This window comes from Micropterus salmoides, unplaced genomic scaffold (genome assembly GCF_014851395.1).
Source record: "Micropterus salmoides isolate LMB-PRFRI ecotype aquatic unplaced genomic scaffold, ASM1485139v1 Ms_hic_scaffold_12, whole genome shotgun sequence".
Classification (NCBI taxonomy): domain Eukaryota; kingdom Metazoa; phylum Chordata; class Actinopteri; order Centrarchiformes; family Centrarchidae; genus Micropterus; species Micropterus salmoides.
In genome coordinates, this window is record NW_024040263.1 from 18,443,995 (window position 1) to 18,466,655 (window position 22,661).

General features: G+C 41.3%; 1 pseudogene; it reads left to right on the top strand.

Moving 5' to 3' along the window:
* The first annotated feature begins 159 nt into the window (after window positions 1-159).
* LOC119899298 overlaps window positions 160-22,661 on the top strand; it is a 28,551-nt pseudogene continuing 6,049 nt past the window's right edge.

A 22,661-nucleotide genomic window follows, 5' to 3' on the forward strand; every position in this document is an offset into this window, starting at 1 on the left:
CATTTAGTCTTTCTAGAGTCTTCGTTTTGATCCCGAGGCACTACAACTCATAACTCAAGTTTTTTTTACGCGTGGAGTTCTTGAACGCAGCATGGCCGGGGGCGGGGCGTTTAAGTTACCTGCGAAAACTGAAACAGGGCGGATTAAAGGTCCGTACACGCCGAGCCACGCCTGAGAAGCTGGACCGCATGACAGAGCAGAGAGACGAAAGAGACAGATACGAAGCTTCTTCTTCCGCAGCGGCTTGTTTTTTGAACGGAGTGTCGTCGAGCAGGACGTCGCTTCTGCAAACACGGACACAGAGAGACGAACCGAGCTCACCTACAGTGCCTGCAGCTGAAAACCAGGTGTGTGCTCATGTTGTGCAGGTAGAGAGCGAGCTGGGTGGTATTAACTGTGAGAGACTTTAGTGAAGAAGAAGAAGAAGAAGAAGAAAGGACACTTTTAATTTAAGATAAATTTGGTCAAGAGGAGAAATGTCGCCCACATGGCCGGGTGCTCTCTTCAGGGGACACAGGGGAGCCCTTTAAACCCACGCATGCTCAATTATCATGCTCTTAAACTTTTGCTTTTTTATTTGATGTTGACCATTGTATAGGTTGATTAAACTTTTCAGTATGGCGTTTGCTGAGGATAGATTGTTTGATAAATTGTTGTAATGCCATCATACAGGTTATGCTAAGTGTACCTCAATAGACCTCACTATAATCTTTAAAGTCAACAACAATAGCGTGACAGGACAGGAAAAACAGGCCCATGCTGTCACTGTGGTATGGAAATGTGTGTTTCAATTTCAGGTATTCACTGTAACCTATGTCTGTTATGTATTTAAATCGTTTGGATCCGCAGACTGCACACACCCTGCTGCAGTGTTTCTACCCTCAGGTTACAAAATTGACATGCAGTCAAGACTAAAGAGGATTTGACTTTGTGGTAATCATGAATAGTGATGGCTGACATGAATTGTTTGTTTCTACTCATGACTTGTGAAAATAATTTGCTGTCAAAATGAAAACTTCCTCTTCTGGTTGAGGCTAGATGTTAAGCAGCACTGTCTCATGTGGAGCCATAAAAAGTAAGCCAGGGCCCTCTCCTCACCTTTTTATACAACCATTTTGTTCTGGCTAAAAATGCTGCCTTTTCCCTGTGTGTTTTTTTTTTTTTAACACACATGTGTCACATCTTCCGCCAGCACAGCTATATAACCCATCCTGCTCCACCCCCAAACCTGAACATTTAAGAAACACCAGCACATACTTTGACTAATCCCCAACGTCAGTGCCACCACCTTGTCCATCTCTTGTTGTTCCGTCACCCCTCCAGCCTGATATCAGCAGCCGGGCTGCAGGTGGCAGGGTTCGTGCCCTATGCGTTAGGTAAGAGTCATAAAATCCAGGATAAAGCAAGGGGATTGACTGTCAGCCAAGAACAGGGGTATGCTGTTGAAAATGTACATAAGACCCAAAGGGAGGCAGATTAAGCAGGTCCACGACAGACAAAAGGAATACATCTGCTGGGAAAACTAAATCCAAAAGCTTGTAAGGTTAACAAGGTTTGGGGATCTGGAGTTATTCTGTTTCCCGACATGGTTAAACTTCACATGTCTGTTGGAAATCCTTCTGGGAACACTCTCCCAGTCGCGCACTGAGACCTGATTCTTCATCCTGGTCTCCAGCAGAGGTGTGGGAGGTGTCGTTTAGCTCTCGATTGGAATGACAAGGGCGGCCGTGAAGCTCGACTCGGTTCATGTCATTTTGAACCACAAAGTGTCAAAATGTGCACAGGCAACTTTTGTGCAACTTCCTGAGGAAGTTGGCCCATGGATAGCGTTAATGAAGCCGCACACATGTGAGTGTCACAGGTTTAGGCTTTGTGTTTTAATGTCTTGTGTTTTTTTGGCATGAGCCTGAGTATTAATGATGCAGCCAGCCCCTCGTATACTTACTCTAAATAAGTGATGCTGTTGATCGTCTCTGACCTCTGGGAAATCTGCAGTTTAGCACTCTGCAGGATTTCATCGCTGCATGATGAAACGTCACTGTGTTCCTCTTCCTCCCCCACTGATCTTCAAAGAGTCTGAGCACATAATGAACTTAGGAGGGACACAGATGACACCTTGTGCACTGATCCCTTTATCCCTCACTCTATAAACACACACACACACTCTGTCTTTATTTCTCTCCGTACCCACACACTCTAACCTCTACCTGAGACGAGGCAGCTGCTCTGAACTTCTGCTGTACAAACATTCATACACAAACCTTTATACGTATTTATAGACATGAGAGCACCTTTGATTGGGAAGAGGAACTCTGTGTTTGGGTTTTAATTGATGTGGATTCTCTTAGTAGTTTTACTTCTCCATAGAGTCTAAGGATGGAGGGTGTCGTATGCTGTTCAGACTATATAACCCTTTCTGACAAATTAATGTATTTGGACTATATTTTTGGGGATAGATGGATGAAATGGACTTGACTTGTTCCATAAGATCTGAAGAGTGATGATATTCCTGCCTCAAAAGTAAACCAATGCCACTATTTAGAGGCCTGAACATTTTTTTTCTTCTAATGTCTGGACAAAACTTGTTTTCCTGTTGCTTCCCATTTCAGATTATTGTTATCATAACGCCATCAAGTCGTCTTTTCCTACCTCTTCATGTTGTTCACATCGGTTTATGCAACTTTTTTGTCCAGTCTAAACCTGCAGGTTGCATCATAAATCTGACGGAGGGGTCAAAAGATGATTAATAAGACAGGAAAGAAAAAGAAAACACATTTCTGCTACACAAATTTCCCAAATTGATTTTAGAATAATAATCTTGTGACTTGATTCTGCATCTCAAAGGGGATTATCCCTTAAACATTAATGAGTTCAACATGGCTTTTGGTAAAAGTAGAATCGAGGTGATGGATTTGATATGTTTGAAGGTTTTTCCTTGTTTATTCTGACGAGGCATTAAGTCTATCTCTAGGGTGTGGCTGGGGGAATAATGACATTTCTCTCTCTGCCCAGACTTGCTCACGACATTCCTGCCTGCCTCTGTGACTGCAAAGCATCCCTCTGCCTTCCTTTTTTCACCAGGACTTTTGCATAACTCTCCCTAACAGAGGCTTTAAATGCACAGAGCCACAGAGTCTCACTGTCCTGAAGCAGAGTGATATGTAATAGCTGCACATTTGTTACCTGTGGTAGAAATTGCGGCTCTATAGGGCGGGTTGTGGATAATGAGGAGTGGGAGAATGAGTTGGGAATTTGTGGAATTCTGTGTAATGAGCTGATGAGGAAGGAATGTGGGTCAGACAGGGAGTAAAGGTTGGACAGGTAGAGGGAGGGTCATACTGCGGAGCACAGGTGAAAAGTGGCTAATTGTTGTTTTTTTTTTTTGTCTGACTGTCGAGCCACAGGTCATGAATACACACTGTCAAGCATTGAAATGAAACGCAACATTTAAATTGTTAATGCTACAGTGAGTTTTTACCTTGTGTCTTACCATTTGCTCTACATTGGTATGTGCTGAGGAGCTTTAGTTTGGTTTATAGGTCTTAGAGTAAAAAGCTTGCATGCTTATAATAATACAGTGAAACGACCGCTGTTTTGGTGAAAATGTGCCCAGACTTGTGCTGTACCTTCTGAAGTTTCCCTCCCCTTGAGATTCTATTTTATTCTGAATCTTTCTGCTCCAGTTAAATATTTAAAGAAAAGTCAAAGCTAAACTAAACACACAGACTTGTTATCACACAGGATGAGTGACACTTTTAGAGGCATGACAAGCAAGAATAACAGATGCTGCTGTAGTCCAGTTTCAGCAGGCTTAAAGTGTATTTTACTTCTTGCATCGTTTTGTTGCATGTTACATTGGAAGGTGAAATTTTCTGTCTGTATGTAAATCAGTCTAATGCGGTCCAATACACCAGCCCTATAGAGAACCGCTGAGTTGCACCAATGACTCTCTGATAAGTCAACTTAAAAACTGGAGACCACTCAAAGGTAATAACTTCACCCAGGCTCTTTTTTTAAATATTAGTTTTCATAGTTTTATTTTATATTGGTGACAGAAATGTATATTAAATATATATAATAAAGTTATATCTTATCTTAAAAAAATCCTTGCCTTCATTCAATTGCGAGAGCAGAGAAATGACAGGAAATGAGGAAAGAGAGGAAGAATGACATGCAATAAAGCCAAACTTGAACCTATTACATTTAGAGTCTTAAGCTGATGCTACACGGGGCAAATTTTTGAGCAATGTTGCTGGGCAATCTTGCTGGTGGCAAGTCCGACTATGTTTTGAACGGATAGCGGCGGGGCGTGGTGGGCAGCGGGGGACTACTGCGTTTTGGTAATCGGCGTCAGTTGAATGGGATGGCAGCACTGTGTGTTCATTGTTTATATTCATTAATAAATAAAACCTTTTAAACCTATTAAATTTGGCGAAGAATAAATTAATTTGTTTCTGTGAACTGGTTAAAAACCAAGTTAAGGTATTTATAAATTTCACAAATTATAAATCAAGTCAGGACTGTTCAGTACAGGAGTTAAGATTTGTGCGGTGTCTGCGTATAACTTGTAGGCATTTGAATCCAGGTCCACAGTAAAATGCCCATTACTTGAAATGTTTTGTTGCCTTTAAAGCCACGCTTGCTCTCTTTGAAAGGTCATACTGCTGGAAATGGCTGCATATTTGCTTAAAATGCTCTCTTGCTGTGTGTTAAAGCTACCATGACGGACGCAGACAAGTTCCTGTATGGGGACCGCAGTGAGATAAACAACCCCATGGCCCAGGCCGACTGGGCCACCAAGAAGCTGGTGTGGGTCCCCTCCGAGAAGCTGGGCTTCGAGGCCGGCTCCGTCAAGGAGGAGCATGGAGACGAGTGTGTGGTAGAGCTGACGGACTCGGGCAAGAAGGTGACAGTGAAGAATGTGTCCATCTGTTGGCTTTATGAATTCAAATGAAATTATTGAACGGTGTCATTAGCAGGCAACCAATCAGCATTTTCACTTGACAAAAGCGTTGATGAAAATAATATTAAAGTTTACTTTGTTTCTGCTATCTAAGTCTCGTTCAGGAATCCCTCTGACAGGTGTTTTGTCTCTGTAAATCTCAGGTGAAGGTAAACAAGGATGACATTCAGAAGATGAACCCACCCAAGTTCAGTAAGGTGGAGGACATGGCGGAGCTCACCTGCCTGAATGAGGCCTCTGTGCTGCACAACCTGAAGGAGAGATACTACTCTGGACTCATCTATGTGAGTTTGGGTGGATTCACGTGTTTTGATATAGAGGCACCATGAAGAATCTCACGTTACAGATCTCCCTTCATTATTGACTGTGTGCACTCATGTGACTGGTTGCAGTAACACTCCTCTCTGACGATAACTATCTGCTATCATACCCAGACGTACTCTGGTCTCTTCTGCGTGGTGGTCAACCCCTACAAGTACCTGCCCATCTACACTGAGGAGATAGTGAACATGTACAAGGGCAAGAAGAGACATGAGATGCCCCCTCACATCTATGCCATCACAGACACAGCCTACAGGAGCATGATGCAGGGTATCACAGTTGTTTTTGTAAAGAGAAACGGCGTGTTTAGTGACAAACTTTATTTGCTACTGTATATTTACAGTACACACGCTACCGGTGTGTGTGTACACTAATTTGTACATGCCCACATGGTTTCAGGGCTGCAGCTTACGATTATTGTAAAAATCCCAATGTGACTGATTTAAATAGCTTTTTTTTTTTGTTTGATCATCAGTTCAAAACCCAAAGATATTTATTTCACTATGATTTTAAACACATCATTGAGCAGCTATCATAGATGAATAAACTGATGTATAGTTGCCAATTCATTTTCAATTCAGTTTCAGCCCTGCACTGTTACACACCACAGAAACTACAGAGTTAAACAATCACATGCCGTATTATTCTGACATCCGCTACCTGTCAACTTTTTTCCCTGATCGACGTTTCTCCTCTTTCTCTTCCCCTCAGATCGCGAGGACCAGTCCATCCTCTGCACGTAAGTCACTCCGTTCTCCTGGTATCTTCACAATAACTTGGTTTAAGTCAAAATTGCGTGTGTGTTTGTGTTCATGCCGACTGGCTAAAAAGGGACGTGACAATGGAAGAGACATATTGTAAAGGGGCGTGGCCTCCAAATGGATTCACACACTTGCACACAATATTGTGGAAACGTTGGGTCACGAGCGAAAGAACAGCTGATTAACTGTTCATGCCAAATGGCAAAAAGGTGTGGCTGCACGACGGCGTCTGTTGGTTGTAGGATTAAGTTTCAATGTCGTTTTCCTCTCAAGAACATAATGTGCAATTGAGCTACATTTTCTTGACAAAACAATCTCACCTGAAGCTATTTAGTTGCACTTCTGGAGCTTTTGATCAGTTCACACAGCAGATATCAGCAGATAGTTTTCCAGGTTGTCATGGAATTGTAGATGTTTAAATTACCAGTGTTTTCTCACCCATGTCATGTAAAAAGAAATTGGTTCAGTCATAATTTAATGCCTTAGGATCAGTATTGCCACTGCCCTGATGTTTAGACTTTACCTCGTATGATTAGTACATAATGTGTGTCAACATCTTTCTATGTGCTGTGTCCTTTCCTACAGTGGGGAATCAGGAGCAGGGAAAACAGAAAATACCAAGAAAGTCATTCAGTATCTTGCCCATGTTGCCTCATCTTTCAAGTCCAAGAAAGACCAGGTCAGTAAAAACTCATTGTTTTTCTCTTTCGTTCCCTCCTTCCTTCCTGACGGTTCATCTGAAGATTTGGAAAGGCCACCCCCTGTATTTTCCCCATCTGCTCTGATGTTCCTTGTTCTCTCCATGTTAGTCCTTCTCGATAATGTTGTCTGACTGTGGGCGACTACTGCACATTCCTCTTTCAGGCCTCGACGTGCCTGCCTCACCTCTCTGTCTGACAGTGAAGCAGAACGCAGATGTGAATGTGTGTCCTCTTATTCTTAGGTTGTTTCACAAGACTTTACCTGAATTTTTGTGAAATCACTTAATAATTCAACAGGTTGACAACAGGTTTCCTCTGGAGTTAAGTAATCTGTGCATTGAAGTTGGTATCAAATGTATTGAACTCTCTCCTTTCTCACCTTCTCCAGGGGAATGCAGTTTTGTCACATGTGAGTTATCTCTCCGACTCCATACGCATGGTGTCTGTTTATGCACTACTCTACTAACATGAAACGTTTTATTGTCTTAGTATGGGGTTCAAGGAAATGCATTGAAATGTACTTTTTTTTTTTTTAGCTTAATGTTTACAGTATAGTAGCATGTAATATTAAAGTGGTATCAAACTCGGGAAGAAAGTCTTTTTGAACATAAAACTACAATAGTAAGAAAATGTTTTAATTAATAAAAGGATCAATGAAGTAACATCTGAAGATTTATCCCCACAAGTGTTAAATACAAGTTTGTTTTTAAATATGAAAACCTTTTCCTTGCAAATAAAGAATCCGGTGTGGGTTCAGAGAATCAAGAGATAGGTTAAGAGGTTATTCTCTCATGCTAAAATACACCACAGGTGTTTGTTCCCTCTGGCATTAGGTCAAAGTATCTCATTCCCACCCAGCAACAATTTCTTTATTTTTTTCTCAATCTGGTCAGTCTTGATTTTGTCATTGTAGTAGAATGAAACTTTTTGGTGTGTCACAGTAAAATACACTCTTGCATTTCCTTTAGGGGAGGTTGGCTAACTGGCCTTGTGCTTCTTGTGTTCTCTTGTTTGTGCCTGCATGGACAGGGATGATCTTAAAGGGTTTTGTGCTTGAGTGGGCTTGCGTGATGCGGGAATGTGTGTTGGAATGCGCAGGTGTGTGTGTGTGTGTGGGGTTGATTGGGCAATATTGACATCCCCTGAGGTAATTCTTTTCAATACGGAGCATGAATTGTTTTTAAAATAAAATTAATGATTTACTGCATGTAGCTTATGTATGTTTTCGCCAATGAAAGATTTGCAGCTCTCCAAGAAAATGCATGAAAGTTGTGCTTGTTTGACTAATGTCCAACTTAGATGAAAAAGTGTATTGGAGTCTATAGTTTGCTCTGATACTCGATCCTTTTTGTCAGGGGGAACTGGAGAAACAGCTGCTGCAAGCAAACCCCATCCTGGAGGCCTTTGGCAATGCAAAGACCGTCAAGAATGACAACTCCTCAAGATTTGTAAGAATGACTAGATAACCTAAAATTCATGTCTACAAAGCACAGAAAATAAATGTCATATGTGACTTTAAAGCCCTGCCCGTGAGAAGAGCAGAGGAAAAATACAGAAATCATTAATATTAAATAACTTTGGTCGATTTATTTTATGTTCACTTATGACTCCAACACTCATAGTAAGAAGCTGATCAAGAACAAGTTTTTAAAATGTTTTCAGCCTTACAAACATCACTTTGATTTGTTTTCTCTTGTAGGGAAAATTCATCAGGATCAATTTTGACGTGAATGGATACATCGTTGGAGCCAACATTGAAACTTGCATCCTTTTTAAAATATATGCTACTTTCCCGTTCTGTACAGGGCTGAAAAATTTGCTTCCCCAATTTGCAAAGGGTGACGGAAAGCAATCAGAATTTGCATGCTGTAATGCTTGCCACATCAGGTTTGCTGTCAGTTAGTTTGTGATTATTCAGCAAAGTTGTTGTTGAATATTTACCATGTGAGTGCAATATCAAATACCATATTAAAATTAGTTTTGACTAGACCTGTCTGATAGAGGTGCCCCCTCTATCATCCACAAGGTCTGGAAAAAATGCAGGTTCAAGTGCAACCTCAGGCCCCTCACATTTGTGTTTTAATTGTCCTTTAGTGATGCATTTAATCATATTACCACAAAGACAACCTGGAGAGGTCCCTGAGGGTCTGCTTGTTTCTGCACTATATTTTAAAGATGCTGTTTGTCCTGCTCAGTTTGCCTTTGCATTTGTTTGTCCTTGACTGAAATGCTAACCAGATCTGCTGGAGAAGTCTCGGGCCATCCGACAAGCTAAAGAGGAGAGGAGCTTTCACATCTTCTACTACATGCTGACAGGAGCAGGGGACAAGCTGCGCTGTGAGGCATTTTAGTACAACCGTGAATGCATCGAACAGAGCTACTTAAATGAAAATTGAAGAAAGTAGCTAAATAAATGTGGTTTATTGATAGCTGAACATGACTTGCAGTTCAAGAGCAAAGTCATTTAAATGAGCAGCTTGTATACACGAAAAGTATGCTTCATTCCACTAATATTGGAAACTGATATTTTTTTGAACCACTCCTTGGTTCAGTTATTAGTGTCTGCAGTACAATGGTGCTGAAGTTGTGTGCATTCAAGCAACAGAGTTTAGCAGGCCCATGAAAGTGTGTTAAAATGGTCAGTTCTCTATAAATAATTCTGCTCTCTTGCTTTCTTTCTCCCCCCCCCCCCAGCCGAGCTGTGTCTGGAGGAATACAGCAAGTACCGTTTCCTTTCCAATGGAAACGTGACAATTCCTGGTCAGCAAGACAAGGACCTGTTTACTGAGACCATGGACGCCTTTCAGATCATGAGCATCCCAGAAGAGGAAACAATTGGTACCTTTTTTGTTTTCATTTGTTTCTGACCTAGTAACGCTGTGGATTTTTGTTTTTCTATGAGCAGGACACAAATGCACACAGACCGAATACCCATTCCTGCTGCTGGTGTCACACTATCCACTGATCTACAGGTGGCAGTAACACACCGCCATATGTTAAGATCATGTCCTAGCAAAGGCAGTGAAGAACACTTCTAGTTAGTAAACATGGATGTAAACAATGCAGAATTTAAAACACTATAAAAAATCTGCTTGCAAATGTTTAGAGGAAGGAAATGCATTCAATGTTTGTTATGGCTCGAGGTTACACTCAATGCATTTTGGTGAGTGACACAGAGTGTAAAAGCAACTTAGTTTGTAGGCAATAAAAAACTTCACTGAGCACTTTTTTATCTTCTGATTACTCTCATTTTAACAGATTTTAAAAATGTCCGTTATAGTAACTTTCCACAGGATTCAGATGTGGGTTTTTTTTTCTACCAACAGTCCAAAACCCAAGGATATTTAGTTTATAATCAAACTTGATTATTGCACATAATGGGTTTTCCAAGTGTCTTTTTAATGGGGTGAGATTATCAAACGAATGGCGTGGTGGCACATTACTGATCATCTGCAGCACGCTGTGACCTCTTCTGATTGTTTGTCAGGTATGTTGAAGGTGGTGTCGGCCGTGCTGCAGTTGGGGAACATGACCTTCAAGAAGGAGCGCAACTCTGACCAGGCCTCCATGCCTGATGACACCGGTACGCACATTTCATCATTGTAATCGTCCTTTACTCCATTTTCTCAATCCTTCCAACATCCTCCAATATGACTCCCGTGTTTCACCCCCAGCTGCCCAGAAAGTGTGTCACCTGCTGAGCATCAATGTGACCGACTTCACACGAGCCATCCTGTCACCCAGAATCAAGGTCTGTATAGCAATCAATACACTTCAATGATGTGACATGTTTACCTTCTTCTTCTAATGATTATGGGATAAATAGTTTATGATTTCTACCTTTTTTGTGTGTTTGTTTTTTTTGTTTTTTTCTCCTCCACGACTGTATTGTTTGAAGCTGGTGTTGTTTAGTTTTGTAATTCCAACTATTACTATTAACTATTTTGCAGTTTCCATGTAATGATAATTTTAGTATCACAGGATGACATTAGAGCTTTTCTTTCTTTTATGCAGGTTGGCAGGGACTATGTCCAGAAGGCCCAGACCCAGGAGCAGGCCGAGTTTGCTGTTGAGGCTCTAGCCAAAGCCTCTTACGAGAGGATGTTCCGCTGGCTGGTGTTGAGGATCAATAAGGCCCTGGACAAGACCAAGAGACAGGGGGCCTCCTTCATTGGCATCCTAGATATCGCTGGATTTGAGATCTTTGAGGTGTGGTGTTCAGGGCTTGAGAGATTTAGAGTTAAGCGTCATAACTGTAGTTCTATGATTAGACAGAGCACTGTGATGGCTCAGCCGCTTAGTTTCAGCAGTCTGGGCATCCTATAGAGTGATGACAAAGTTCAATCAGTTTAAAAGTGGCGGCTTCAAATTGCAAATAGAAGTGAACCTGAAGAGGAGGTCCAGTCAGGCAAAATGGCTAAAATCAGGTCTTTAACAGTCTACCATTACTTTCAGACTCAGGAGAAGTTCACAGAACAGGTAAAACCTGATGAACGGGTGTGTGTGGGGGGGGCGGCGGCTCATGTTTAATCTAATCAGAGATAAGAGAAAAGTGTAGCAGCAGTAAACCGTTGTTACACAAGTGAGTGGTGTGTGGGGGGTAAAGCTGGAACAAGTACATTTTTGTTACATATAGAAAAAGTTGCCTATTATTTTCTGTCTGTTGAATAATCGTTTCCTAATTCTGTCCTACAGCTGAACTCGTTTGAGCAGCTGTGTATCAACTACACCAACGAGAAGCTGCAGCAGCTCTTCAACCACACCATGTTCGTCCTGGAGCAGGAGGAGTACCAGAGGGAGGGCATCGAGTGGAGCTTCATCGACTTCGGCCTCGACCTGCAGCCCTGCATCGACCTCATTGAGAAACCTGTAAGATGCCACCCAGTTATTATTCCTCCTCAAGATTCACACACAACAACATTGACAGTACAGTGGAGTAACACTCGATTGTAATTTCTGCAGCAAACAGTTGTGTAATACAAGTCAAGACACTTAAAATAGATTGTTTGTCATGTTACAGGCCGGCCCTCCGGGCATCCTGGCGCTGCTGGATGAGGAGTGCTGGTTCCCCAAAGCCACAGACAAGAGCTTTGTGGAGAAAGTGGTTCAGGAGCAGGGAACACACCCCAAGTTCCAGAAACCCAAGAAACTCAAGGACAACGCTGATTTCTGCATTATACACTATGCTGGAAAGGTCACTGACGATGAATTTTAACTTATAAAATATTAATTTACAGTTAACACACATACAGTTAACAAACACTTTACCTAGAACCTCGATAAATGTAAAAGTAGTTAAACCAGTGAAAAATACACAAGTAAAGAGTACCGAAGTATTATCAGCAAGTTTATTTAAATTATCTAAAGGAACAGCATAGAATGGTCTCTTCAAGAGTGATATATTATTATAGTGGATGATTATTATTATTATTATTATTATTAATGCATTAGCGTGAATGTAGTATTTTAACTAGTTATTTTATGTTTCATATAAATGAACTGGAGTAAAAAGTACATATTTGTTTCCTCTTAAATGTCGTGGGGTATAAGTAAGTATAAAGTGGCAACATGGAAATACTCAAGTACTTTTGCTGTACTTGAGTAAATGTGCATAATTACTTTTTACTTCTAGATGGCTGCAAAGTACCAACATAGTCCTGTGGCTATATTCTGAGTATACAAGGTTTGGCTTGTACATAAGTCATAAATAGTTGCACTTCACAATATGAGGGGGCAGCAAGGCATTAACTTGTAGTAACAGTGGTCTGGTGGTTACCTCAACTTTCCAGCTCTTCATTATAAACGTAGCTCTCCTCTGGTGCAGGTGGACTACAAAGCAGACAACTGGCTGCTGAAAAACATGGATCCGCTAAATGAGTGTGTGGCCACTTTGCTCAACCAGTCTACAGACAAATTTACCGCTGACCTATGGAGAGATGGTAAGGGTTGTAGCTCATCCAAAATGTCATAATGCTTACTGTCTCACTGCTGTATGTAAATGTTTAATTTCTGTCGTCACTAAAGTTTGAAATGTGATGACACCTTCTCCGTGTTCTCTCAGTGGACCGTATTGTCGGCCTGGATAAGGTGGCAGGAATGTCAGACTCCGTGCACGGTGCGGCCAAAACCCGTAAGGGCATGTTCCGCACCGTGGGCCAGCTGTACAAGGAGCAGCTGGGTAACCTCATGGCCACGCTCAGGAACACCAACCCCAACTTCGTCCGCTGCATTATCCCCAACCACGAGAAGAAGGTATAAACAATGACTCAGCATTGCAGCTGTTGCAGAAACTGATGCATGAGCATTGTGGTACAAGTGAAGGAACATAAAATATGACAAACTACGAATGTGCTCTGGCATATTGGTGCCTGTAAGACATGTTTAACTAACAAAGAAGAAAAGATTGAGATTTATGAGCCTTGAATGCTTTCAGGCGTGGAAATAAAATAGTTGTGCTTCACTTGATATGTGGGGATCCACCTGTAAAAGAACCACTACTCATCCTACATCCTGACATGGTTTATTAGACAAGACCATTTTATTTTTTCTGCCAATATCACAAATTTGAACGACTAATGATGCAGTCAATTTAGATGAGGGGTAAAAAAAATTAACAATGCATTTATAGACGATCATTACAATACAAATAATTTGACTTTAATGTTGTTTGAATTTGTTTCTTCTTCAGGCTGGTAAACTGGAGTCTCACCTGGTTCTGGACCAGCTAAGGTGTAATGGAGTCCTGGAGGGGATTCGCATCTGCAGACAGGGCTTCCCCAATCGCATCGTCTTCCAGGAGTTCAGACAGAGGTGACAAATACCAAACAACACCTTTCAAACATCTTTCTCTTTTTTGTATATTTTTAGAAAATGACTAAATACCTAACGACCAATTCCTCAAAATAATTTCCCCCATTTTTTTTCTCTCAGGCTACCCCCCCTCTAAAGAAATAATCCTCCTTTTCAGAGACACATTTATATTTTACCCACTCAATAAAGATCCCCATCCCAGTCTAAACTTCAAGTTCTCAAGTAGGACAAATGTGAAAAAGAAAAATGGATCAAAGGACATATAATCCACAAAAGTGAATGTGTGCCTATAACTACAAAAGCAAGTCATGAAGTAAAAACAACTGCAGTCCTAAATTACAGATTTCAAGTCAAACTACTTGAGAAATTTAATTGTGCTTGTCTGTCTTTTTAAGGTATGAAATCCTCACTCCGAATTCCATCCCAAAGGGCTTTATGGACGGAAAGCAAGCCTGCGTGCTCATGGTAAGAACAATAAATCAGTTTTAAAAGTAAGCAATTATCAGAACGAGGACAAAATGTCTCATCCTTCTCCATTTCAAGTTTTAAGAGGTCACTGAGTCACCTCTGTCCTCTTCATGTCAGATAAAAGCTCTGGAGCTGGACCCAAACCTGTACCGCATCGGTCAAAGTAAAGTTTTCTTCAGAGCTGGAGTCCTGGCCCACCTGGAGGAGGAGAGAGACATTAAGATCACAGATGTGATCATCAGCTTCCAGGCCTGGTGCAGAGGATATGTGGCCCGCAAGTATGAAGGAGTCACTCGATCCATAACAGTGAAGATATTTAACCAAGCAACATATTTGTGCACTTCAGCTTTTGTTTTTTTTTCTACTGCAGATGAATAAATGTAACACACTATGATGAAAGGAAAGAACTTCTAGGCAAAATGTCAAATATGTTACTTCTGTTTTTTGTACCCCAGAGCCTTTGCCAAGAGACAGCAGCAGCTGACCGCCATGAAAGTTATCCAAGGAACTGTGCTGCTTACCTCAAACTCAGGAACTGGCAGTGGTGGAGGCTTTTCACCAAGGTAAGATATTGGAGAAGCCACTTAAAGTTGCTTGCTTTTTACCATTGTTGTTGGCTAACCCAATAATAGGACAGCAAATAGCACCCTGTTGATTACAAACAAAATCAAGTTGATAGTCCTTTCTGAGCAGACAAAACAAGTTCAAAAATATTACAGTAATATCTAAAAGCACATAAATAACGAAACTGTTAAGCTTCTAATGTATGCGTATAGGCTAATACATTTTTGAATGAAAGGCTATTCCGCTGCAGCCAAAGTCGAGTCCCATTTAAGTTTTTAATTATTCATGACCGTTTGTTGGTGCTCCCAAAAATAAAACTACGCGCAGCACAGCAATTTTTCCGTATTTATTGGTCACCAAGTTAAGTCAAATCAACTCGCAGCTCTATTAGTCCAAAAATGAAATCTGTAGTTCTGGGTGTCGATATGTAGAGTTTTGACTATATACAGTACACTGATATCACTTGTGAGATATTGACATCTTTATCGGGCGTCTGTCGAGCACTCACCTTTTATTGTACTGTAATGGTAATTAAGAAAACGCAAGGAAAATACATTTTACTATTGAACAATGTTTTTAAAGATTTACCGTGAGATTTAATTTTTATTCTTTCTTTCTTTTAGGTGAAGCCTCTGCTGCAGTGACTCGCCAGGATGAGGAGATGGTGGCCAAAGAGGAGGAGCTGCTCAAGGTCAAGGAGAGACAACTGCAGACTGAGGAGCTGCTCAAAGAATATGAGGCCAAGCAGCAACAGGTAAGAGTCTTCACAAGAGTCTTATTTCAAATCTGCGATAGTGGACAGATTTATTTGTAGATCTGCATCAGATTTTCTGTAGCAGCATTTAAATCTGGCCATGTAGAATTACTGCATAAAAACATGAATCGTTATGACAAAACCTATTTACTTCTGCATGATGCTGCTCTGAGATGTAATTTTCCAGCCTCACCTTGACACCCCCTCTGCCAGCTGAATTCTGAGAAGCTAGCTCTTCAAGAGCAGCTGCAGGCAGAGACGGAGCTGTGTGCAGAGGCTGAGGAGATGAGAGCCCGTCTGGCCACCAGGAAGCAAGAGCTGGAGGACATCCTGCATGACCTGGAGTCTCGCCTGGAGGAGGAGGAAGAGAGGGTCTCCCAGATGAACACTGAGAGAAAGAAGATGCAGCAGAACATCACGGTCAGTCAAGTCCTGAGGGATAGAGAATGTGAGATGAGATGGGGAAGAATCATACCAAAAAATACAATGGCAGTGTTTTTAAAAAGACGCATTAACATTTCAAATTGGTTGTGGTGTTCATCCAGGACCTGGAGCAGCAGCTGGATGAGGAGGAAGCAGCCAGACAGAAGCTTCAGATGGAGAAGGTCACCACGGACGCCAAGCTGAAGAAGATAGAGGAGGCTGTCATGGTGCTGGAGGACCAGAACAACAAGCTCAATAAGGTCTCATACAACACGTCCATGGTCTTCAGCACTGATTAATACACAGTCCAGGATAAATAAAACAGAATTACACCTGGGACAACAAGTCATCTGTTTTTTCTTTTGTCTTTTTAACCACAGGAGAAGAAACAGATGGAGGAGAGGATCTCAGAGTTCACCACCAACTTGGCCGAAGAGGAGGAGAAGTCCAAAAGTCTGCAGAAACTCAAGAATAAACACGAAGCCATGATCACAGATTTGGAGGGCAAGTATTTGTTTTTGACATTATTGTTGCATTTTATTTTTTTTTTTGACCCACCCAATAATGTGCTAGTGTGTTTCAATAAAATTTAATTGTCATTTTGATTAATTTTTCTTTCTTCGTTGATTTAAAATCAAGCTTTAGTTGTTTTTTTAAATTTAAATTAAAATTTCTTTTAAATCTAACAACCACAATCCCTTTCTACAGAGCCGCAGAAGTGTCATGGAAAGAAAAAAATTTCTGTGTGCACGATTTAATAATAATCTTAAATTTCTAATGTGTGCTCTCAATTTTAAGATTGTTTTTGGAGTGAGATTCCCACACTGCCCAAACAAATCTCAGTGACATCTGAACATAATCTGTAAGATTTATTAATATAATGCATTGCAGACTGTGAGTTGAGGAAAAAGGGAAAGGGGCTAAACTCAACGGGCATGAAAGGTGTTTCATGATTTTGGAGGTGTCTGTGTGAATGCCTACGTCTACACACTCACACATTAGTGTGGGGTTGTTGCTTTCTCTTGTTTGGATGTAGTGAGGGTCTCCACAGGGCCTGAAATAAGTCACTCCATAAACAATGCTAAACGAAGAGTGCAAATTAAGTATAATTCATGTATAATTCATGACACTGCTGCATACTTTTTAAATCCTTTAATGTGTGTGGTTTTTTTGGTGTCCTTTTACCTTTTGCTAATAATTACAATTTAAATTAGTAAATTTTGGGCGCTCTCTCACAGATCGTCTAAGAAAAGAGGAGAAAGTGCGTCAGGAGTTGGAGAAGAACCGTCGTAAACTAGAGGGAGACTCCACTGAACTCCATGACCAGATTGCTGACCTGCAGGCCCAGATCGCTGAACTCCGAGCTCAGCTGGCTAAGAAGGAAGAGGAACTCCACGCTGCACTGGCCAGGTTTTTTAAATATATATATATATATATATATAATTCAAATTTAACAGCAACAACATGACCGATTGTGATGACCTTTTGTCATAGTCTTATAGGCTGCTTACAAGGATACTATTTCCTGTTGTCCCCCTGAAGCTTTATATGAACTTCCCTGATCATAAAGTTGGATGATGATGACACATTGTTTACTTCCAACAACATTCATGCAGAGTGTCAGTATTTCGATCTCATTCCTGCTCTTTATCTCACCCTTAGGATCGAGGAGGAGGCTGCCGCCAAGAACGCAGCCCAGAAGGTGATCAGGGAGCTGGAGGCGCAGATCTCCGAGCTGCAGGAGGATCTGGAGCTGGAGAGGCAGGCACGCGCCAAGGCTGAGAAACAGCGTAGGGACCTGGGAGAGGAGCTGGAGGCCCTCAAGACTGAGCTGGAGGACACTTTGGACTCCACTGCAGCACAGCAGGAGCTGAGGTAACAGTTAGCCTGTGTAGGTTTGCAGTATATTTTTTTTTTTTATTTAGGGAAAAATACTCTGAATTGTGAATTACTTAAGACACAGAATCCATGGAGAAGTTCTTGGTTTCCTGTAACAAGTAGAAAGTCTGACTGAATGAAAAGTCGTGAGATCCAAGTCGATATAATTTCATGGCAGTCCATCTAATAGTTGTTGAGACACTCTGACACTTGGGTGAGATTGTCCAGGTGTTCATGTGGAAGGCTCCAAGGGCAACAAGATTGTGCTCAGATAAATGTAGTTTTTCCTCTTCTGTCCTCTTCTCAAATCTGTGGTGTGTGTTTTTTTTTTTTTTTTTTTTTTTGGGTCATTCAGGTCCAAGCGTGAGATGGAGGTCACCCAGCTGAAGAAGAATCTGGAGGAAGAGGCCAAGCTCCACGAGCAGCAGATGGCTGACATGAGACAAAAACACAATCAGGCATTTGAGGAGCTCAACGAACAGCTGGAACAAGCCAAAAGGGTAACGAAATGGGGTGGTCAGAAGATGCCAAAGATTAATAAATACCTGGATTAACAACAGTAACATGCGTCATGTGTGCCACTCCTGCAGAACAAGGTGTCGGTGGAGAAAGCCAAGCAGGCGCTGGAGAGCGAGAGGAACGAGCTGCAGATTGAGATGAAGAGTCTGACACAAGGCAAAGGGGAGTCTGAACACCGTCGTAAGAAGGCCGAGGCCCAGGTTCAAGAACTACAGGTCAAATACGGGGAAAGTGAACGACAGAGGCAGGAGGTGGCCGCCAAGATGGCCAAGATGCAGGTACAGTGTGGACGGAGTATGTGGTTGAATGGAAGAAAGTTTGCAATTGTGTTTCTGTGAGGATGGATGGATGGAGTGGCTGATTAAATTGTGTCTATGATTTGTTATTCTTTCTACCTGGTGTCTAGACGGAGCTGGACAACTTAAACGGCCTCCTGAGTCAAGCGGAGGGTAAGAACATCAAATCCAGCAAAGACCTTTCTTCTACGCAGTCTCAGCTGCAGGATCTACAGGTACAAACATCTTCATCACTACTGTTACTACTTTTTGCACTCTTGTCTGTCTTCTAATCTCACTTGTCTTACTTGTTTCGATTATCAGTTCATTGTTGTTTATTTGAAAATGACTAAAATTCATCAAGTGCTGCGTTTCTGTTTTATAACATTGTAAATTAAATATCTTTGGAATTTAAACTGTTTTTAAAAAAAAAAAAAAAAAAACTGGGACTTGTTTCATATTGTATTGATCGAACAATTAATCGAGAGAAATCTGCAAATTAACCAATAATGAAAAAATTAATTGATGGAGGACATACGGTATAAACATGTAAAACACTGTATCTGCAATATATTAATACCTTCTGAACCCTTGGCGCCCAATTCTGCATTTAAATAATCAGTCGTAACTCAGTCAGACTCATACACATTTGTAGTGTGAATCACACTTTTGAAGGATATCAATATCTCCAGTGTCTGTAAATATGCTAATGAATCGTAGAAGAAAAGACATTCCTTATAACTTTATATCTTGCCTAATAATCACCTTTAAATGTTTTCTTGACTATTAAATCATCCAGCGACAGTTTCTGTACATTACTGGTGACACAGCAAACGTGAAATGCCACTTGCTAATTCACATACCGTCAAATATAGGCAAAAAACAATAAATGGAGTGAAAACTGAGGGGGGGAAAGCCTTGAGCTTACCAGGTTTAAAGAATCTATTTTTCTCAAGTTGTACTTCTCCTCCTCTTTACTTCAGGCGTTGCTCCAAGAAGAGACTCGTCAGAAGCTGGCCCTCTCCACCCGCCTGAAACAGCTGGAGGACGAGCAGCACAGCCTGCGGGAGATGGTGGAGGAAGAGGAAGAGGGCAAGAAGAACTTGGAGAAGCAGATCTCTACTCTGCAGGCTCAGGTCGGTCACAGTGTCACACTCTCTCTCTGTTCACTTAAACAAAGCCGTTATCTTTGTTTCACATCACACACACATCAGCAGTTATTGAACTCAGATCTGTATAATTCAAGAGAGTTGATTTGGTCTCTGGGGTGGGGGAGTAGCTCTATGGATGGCAATGTCAGTCTGTCCACCACATTAGTCTAGCGCCACCAGTAGGTCAAAGTTTTCATGTACAGGTGCTGGTCATATAATTAGAATATCATCAAAGTTGATTTATTTCAGTAATTCCATTCAAAAAGTGAAACTTGGATATTATATTCATTCATTACACACAGACGGACATTCCAAGTGTTTATTTCATTTAATTGTGATGATTAAAACTGACAAAATGAAAATCCCAAATTCAGTATCTCTGAAAATTAGATTATTACTTAAGAACAATACAAAAAAAGGATTTTTAGAAATGTTGGCCAACTGAAAAGTATGAACATGAAAAGTATGAGCATGTACAGCACTCAATACTTAGTTGGGGCTCCTTTTTCCTGAATTACTGCAGCAATGAGTCGATCAGTCTGTGGCACTGCTCAGGTGTTATGAGAGCCCAGGTTGCTCTGATAGTGGCCTTCAGCTCTTCTGCATTGTTGGGTCTGGCGTAGCACATCTTCCTCTTCACAATACCCCATAGATTTTCTATAGGGTTAAGGTCAGGCGAGTTTGCTGGCCAATTAAGAACAGGGATACCATGGTCCTTAAACCAGGTACTGGTAGCTTTGGCACTGTGTGCAGGTGCTAAGTCCTGGAAAATGAAATCTGCATCTCCATAAAGTTGGTCAGCAGCAGGAAGCATGAAGTGCTCTAAAACTTCCTGGTAGACGGCTGCGTTGACCTTGGACCTCAGAAAACACAGTGGACCAACACCAGCAGATGACATGGCACCCCAAACCATCACTGACTGTGGAAACGTTACACTGGACTTCAAGCAATGTGGATTCTGTGCCTCTCCTCTTCCTCCAGACTCTGGGACCTTGATTTCCAAAGGAAATTTACTTTGGACCACTCAGCAGCAGTCCAGTCCTTTTTGTCTTTAGCCCAGGTGAGATGCTTCTGACGCTGTGTCTTGTTCAAGAGTGGCTTGACACAAGGAATGTGACAGCTGAAACCCATGTCTTGCATACGTCTGTGCGTGGTGGTTCTTGAAGCACTGACTCAGCTGCAGCCACTCTTTGTGAATCTCCCCACATTTTTGAATGGGTTTTGTTTCAGAATCCTCTCCAGGATGCATTTATCCCTATTGCTTGTACACGTTTTTCTACCACATCTTTTCCTTCCCTTCGCCTCTCTATTAATGTGCTTGGACACAGAGCTCTGTGAACAGCCAGCCTCTTTAGCAATGACCTTTTGTGTCTTGCCCTCCTTGTGCAAGGTGTCAATGGTTGTCTTTTGGACAGCTGTCAAGTCAGCAGTCTTCCCCATGATTGTGTAGCCTACAGAACTACACTGAGACCATTTAAAGACCTTTGCAGGTGTTTTGAGTTAATTAGCTGATTAGAGTGTGGCACCAGGTGTCTTCAATATTGAACCTTTTCACAATATTCTAATTTTCTGAAATACTGATTTTGGGGTTTTCATTAGTTGTCAGTTATAATCATCAAAATTAAAAGGAATGAACACTTGAAATATATCAGTCTGTGTGGAATGAATGTACACATTATACAAGTTTCACTTTCTGAATGGAATTACTGAAATAAATCAACTTTTTGATGATATTCTAATTATATGACCAGCACCTGTATTCAGAGAAATATCTGAACATATAAAGGTGCATCCCAAAAATTTGAATATCATGGAAAAGTTAATTGTGAGCACCAGGACCAGACTGAGAGATTAAAGGCTCGGGAAACCTTTTGCAGGTATTTGGAGCTAATTAGCTGATTAGAGCTCTTCTCAGGTCAGCGTCTCTGTATTATACCTTTTTTAATTATTATTAAAAGAAATCCTTGTGTCAACATTTTGAGATACTGGAATTTTGATTTCTGTGGGCTGTAAGTTGTAATCATCAAGATTATTTCACTGTGTGTAATGAATCTAGAATATATGAAAGTTTCACTTCTTGTATTAGTTACAAAACTTTTTCCACAAGTCATATTTTCTGAGATGCACCTGTACAAAATGGATTGGCACCAAAGTTTTGTAACACTCATGGGTTTCCAGATGATTACTCGCACTGAGTTTGGTGAGCCTCTGACTTTTTCCTCTAGTGCAATCATCGGAACAAATATTGGATTGGTTCAGACATTCATGTCCTCCTCGCTATAAATTTAATTTCTCCTGTGATCCTCCTTGAGTTTCCATCTAGTGCCACCATCAGGTCAAAACTACAATTTGTCCAAAAATTTGGTTTACCAAAATTTACAAAACTGATGACTTTCCCATCAGCCTCAGTTGTTGCACCGCTGTGCCTAAGTAGAGCCTCACAGAGCTGCTAGCATGGTTTATAGACTCTATAACCCTGTTTAGAGCAAGATTAAAAGTGCTTAGCTGGTAAACAATAAAAATGCTAAAATAATGAGACTACTGAGAAAAGATGAACAGGATGAAACAAACGCATAATCTTAGAAGCATGGTTCAAATGAAACTTGCTTTACTCTCCTCCTCAATCCACCTTTGATCCAGTCTTCCTCAGTAAATCGAAAAATTGTAATGTAGCCTTGATTCATTTCATCAGTAGTCCCCAATTTCCCCCAACAAACACATTTCATTCTTGTCTTTCTAATCTCCCCTCTTTTCTTTCATGTCTTCAGCTGGCAGAGATGAAGAAGAAGCTGGAGCAGGAGGCTGCGTCTCTGGACAGTGCAGAGGAGGGACGCAAGCGAAGCCAGCGGGAGTTGGACAGTGTGATGCAGCAGCTGGAGGAGAAGACCGCAGCCTACGACAAACTGGACAAGACAAAAACCCGTTTACAGCAGGAGCTGGATGACCTCATAGTGGACCAGGACCACCTGAGGCAGATTGTCTCTAACCTGGAGAAGAAGCAGAAGAAATTTGACCAGGTATCATGTCAGCAGTGACAAAGACAAATGATAAACTGCTCATTTTTCATTTGACA